The sequence below is a fragment of the Leptonychotes weddellii genome, chromosome 10 (assembly GCF_054177405.1).
Source record: "Leptonychotes weddellii isolate Sample4059 chromosome 10, ASM5417740v2, whole genome shotgun sequence".
Taxonomy (NCBI): domain Eukaryota; kingdom Metazoa; phylum Chordata; class Mammalia; order Carnivora; family Phocidae; genus Leptonychotes; species Leptonychotes weddellii.
The window spans coordinates 10,850,604-10,855,185 of record NC_138378.1 but is presented as its reverse complement, the minus strand read 5'-3'; positions in this window follow the sequence as shown (position 1 = coordinate 10,855,185).

Here is a 4,582-nt window from a genome sequence, read left to right as displayed (position 1 = left end):
TAAAGCACTTGAAAGGGTGACCAGCACACGATAAGAGCTTTATACGTGTTAGCTACTAATCCACTTGGGAATCTTTGGCCATGGGCTAAAATTCCCACAAGGACAGTTCCCTTCTCTGTCCTGTTCACCACTGTCTTCCCAGCACCTGCCACAGAGATTTGCACATGGTAGATACTCAGAAAATATTTAATGCATGCATGCCGCTGGCTGGCTGGCTGTGAGGCTTTAGGGAAGTTGGTTTCCCTCTGTGGGTCTCAGATTGCTCCTTCCACCATGAAGCGCTGCTGGCGGGGAAAGTACGTTTCTCTGTCTGGAAGGGCGCGTCCCTGTTAGGGGCGGAGGCCTCCAGGATCAGAGGCTGGCCACAGTTGCTTCTTCTCTGAGTCACCAGATTTCTCAACGTAAGGCTAAATGTCTAAATATTATGAGCAAGTAGGTTGAAGATAAGGTGGGGAAACACTGATTCGGCCAAAGCGGCTTCAGCCAAGGCTCTGGGGCTGGACTTCCCAGTAACATGATTTCCTGCTTAGCACCTGCCAGGAAAACAGGCTGCCCACCCACAACCAAGTGGGGCAGCCCAGATGCCCACTTTGGTGGTTAGAACATGCTCTGGCCGACTGTTCCCACAGCCAATAGCTAGTCAAATCCTCGTGACTTAAGTGGAGAAGCAAAGGTCCCCCAAAAGTGAAGCCATGTCCAAAGTTATACTGTGTAACTGCTACTGGATGAGGCTAAGCCCCAGAAGTCCTCACTCCCAGCCCAGCGAGCACCTGCAGGAAGCACCCGGGCAAAGGGAGAGGGAAGGTGGCAGGCAGGGCTGCAACATGTGCAGATGCCCAGGGGTGAGAGGCATGACACAAACGCAAAAACTCAGCTGAATGAGAAAAAGAGGGCCCAGGCTTTTAGACTCAATTCTGAGGCAACACGGAATCATTGATGGTTTTAGGAAAAGGAATAATAGAATCTGAGAGTCTCTTCCCAAGTGTAGTGCATAGACCGTCAGCATGAGAATCACCGAGGGAGCGGGGTGGAGGGGAGATTGTCACAGTGCAGATCCCTGGGTCCACACTGGGGGTTTCTCTATTTCAACAGACCAGCCCCCTCCCTGCAGTGACTCTGGAGCTCCCCCTCGGTGCTTTAGTGAGTACAGAGATGCTGGGTACCATTCCAGTGAAAAGAGCAAGACTCAGCCAAACTTGGTTTCAAATCCCAGCTCTGTCATTTACTTATTGTGTGACCCTGGCCCGGTTACTACGCTGAGCCTCAGTCTGCCCTCCTTTAAAATGGAGACAATCATCGTATTGGCCTCCCAGTTGTTCTAAGAATTAAGGAACATAATACACATAAGGCGCTCAGTGATTAGATCGAGAACATTTTTAGCGCTCAGAACACGCTGGTTTTTAGGGACTCACAGTGGTGGGGGTGTGGAGGAGGTGACAGAGTGGGGGCAGGCGTGGAGGCCCACAGCGCAGTGAGGAGGCAGCTGTGGGAGTCCAGAGGAGAGGCCTGTGGCTGGGATGTGGAAATGGGCGCAGACAGGTGCCCTCTGCACTGTGAAAGGTGCCCCCAGGCATGGTGCTAGGAGATGGTCTGAGGCTGGAGAGAGAAGGATGAGGTCAACAGAGAGGATGATAACATTAACTACGTTCACAGCCATGCATTGGACATTTAGCATGCACCGGACCCTGTCTCAGCAGCTTGGTGAACTTGATCCTCATAGCGACCCGACGATGTGGGGGTCACCTTATCCAAGGGTTTATCAACCTCAACACTATCGACATTTGTACTGGATCATTCTTTGTTGCAAGCAACATCCCTGCCCTCAGCCCACTAGAGGCCAATAGCTACCCCCACCCCCCAACCCCCACCCCCCTGCCAAGTTGTGACAACCAAAAATGTCTCCAGACTTTGCCCAATGTTTCCCAGCAGGCAACATCACCCCCAGTTAAGAAGCACTGGCTTTATCCTCATTTTATTTTATATCTTAAAAAGCTTTTATTTATTTACTTGAGGGAGAGTGAGTTTGAGAGAGAGCGCAGAGGGAGAGGAAGAAGAAGACTCCCCACTGAGCAAGGAGCCCAACGTGGGGCTTAATCCGAGGACCCTGAGATCATGACCTGAGCCGAAAGCAGACACTTAACCGACTGAGCCACCCAGGCGCCCCCTTTATCTTCATTTTACAAGGAAGAAATGAGAGGCTCAAAAAAACCAAAGTACCTTACTCACCATCACCCTGCTAGGAAGCGGCAGATTTCAAACTCAGGTCTGGCTCAGAGCCCCGAATGTTAACTTCAGCTGTGAACGAGGTCAGATCTTTCCATGGCAGGCCCAGATTGTCTGTATGAGGAGCGGGGGCCAGCGGTTGAACTGCCTTGACCTAGATTGCATGTTCATTAGTGTGACTTTGGGAGGGGTGATGGACATTGTTGGGGAGCCAGACTCAAGTGCCCCCCCCCCAGCTTCCCTAGGGGCCTCCAGTTGCCTTGGATGGTGGGGCTGAGGGAGATGCACGTGGAGGGCAGGCAGGCAGGAGCAAGATGAGTCTGTGGGGTCAGCCGTGCTGGAACCCCGCTGCCAGGAGCCTCCCCAAAACACTCTCCAAGATCTTCAGGCTAAGTATTTATGCTGTGAACTCTGTTTTCCTTCCTGCGTGGACAGATGGAGGCTCACAGATGGGTCCAGGCATGTGGGGAGACAGAATGCAGAGAAACGGGAAAGGTCGAGGCTGGGGGCCAGAGGTCAGAGGTCAGGAGGGAGTCGTTGGAGGCTGGGAATAAACATCTGTCCCCTCAGCTTGACATCTAGAGCCTTCCAGGGCCGGGCCCAGTGCCAACACAGTCACCTCCCTCAGGGAGGAGTGGAATTTGAATGTGTTTTTGTTTTCTTAAGAGATGTGGACTAAAATGATATGTTTCTTTTGCCCAGTCTTAATCTTTTTAAGCATGGGAGCCGGAGGTGAGGGGACAATTAAGTCAAAAAGTCTTGCCCAGAGAAGAAACCACTCTTCTGGACCCAAAAATACTTTGTTTACACAGATGGCCGCTAGAAAAGGCCTGACTCTGAGCCCTTAAAGAAGATGGATTTACGAGGAGGGGCCTCCGGGCGAGCCGAGCGTCAGAGCGAGTCCCTGGCAGCCCTGTGGCTTTGCTCCCATCCGAAAGGACAGGCCCCGACAGGCTCTTCTCCCCGCGATGGACGACAAGGCCGTCGTGCTTTCACTTTTACTGCCGACAGTGGCTCAAGTGTCGAAGGGTCACCTCTGACCCCTAGGCTGGGATGACCCCCAGGGCCTGCAGATCTCGGGGGGAGGATTGCACGCAGTGTGACCTGTTTCGGTAGGAAATGCCTCCGTGAGGATGCACAGGCCTCTTAGCTATCCCCGGAATGGCGAACGACACCACCAGTGTGTGTGCGTGTGTGGCCTTCTCTTTCCTTCTTTGTTCTTCCACCACCGTGAAAGCGTCTGGAGGTGTCTGAGGGATGTGAAAACAGAGGAGAGCAGCACTTCCATCCACCCTTCCCTCTTGGAGGGTAATAATGTCTCTCTGGATGTTTCTAGACTGAGGCCAGTTCTTCATCTTCAACGTGCATCCAAAACACCTGGGTGTCTTGTGAAAAAGCAAATTCCGACTCCGCAGATCTGGGGTGGGGCCCGAGGTTCCGCTTTTCCAAGACACTTCGGGGTCTAGGGATCACACTGGGGGCAGCCAGGCCTTAGCACGAAGCCATTGCGGGAGGCGGCCCTCGTTGCTGTTGGCCCAGCCCGCCTTGCACGCCTTGCACGCCCCCGCCTTAGACCTTTGCACCTGCTGTCTCTGCCACCCGGCATGCCCTTCCCTCTGCTAAGCCTCTCCGTGAGCTCCTTGACTTCTCAGGCAGGGTATCTTCTCCGGCCGGTGATTGCTCCACGTTCAGCCTGAGGGAATGTCTGAGCCAGAAGGGTCTTGGGGATAATCTTGTTCATCTCCCTTCAGAGTTCCCAGGGCTTTTGTGGCAAGAGCTAAAATCCCTGCTCAGTCTGGCTGAAGCAATATTAATCATAATAAATTAATAGCTTGTGTAAATGAACACCCCCAAATATTTATTGAAGCAACGTTTGTGATAATCAAAAATTGCAAGCAATCCACATGCCAATATGGAGGAACATGGCCAGGAAAACTGTTGCTGCCTCCCACCCTGGAATGTTGTGTTGGTGTGAAGAAGTTTGGGGAGGTTTGCCTGTGCTAGCCTGAGGAATCTCCAGCATTTATGACTAAGAGAGAAAAGCAAGCTCAGAATGATATACACAATATGATACCATTCCTTTAAAACACCCCCAAAAGATCTTTGTATTTTCTTTTTTTTTTTTTATAAAGATTTTATTTATTCGACAGAGAGACACAGCGAGAGAGGGAACACAAGCAGAGGGAGTGGGAGAGGGAGAAGCAGGCTTCCCGCTGAGAAGGGAGCCCGATGCGGGGCTCGATCCCAGGACCCTGGGATCATGACCTGAGCTGAAGGCAGACGCTTAACGACTGAGCCACCCAGGTGCCTCAGATCTTTGTACTTCCAACAAGCATATCTTTGCGTGGCTGCGTAGACT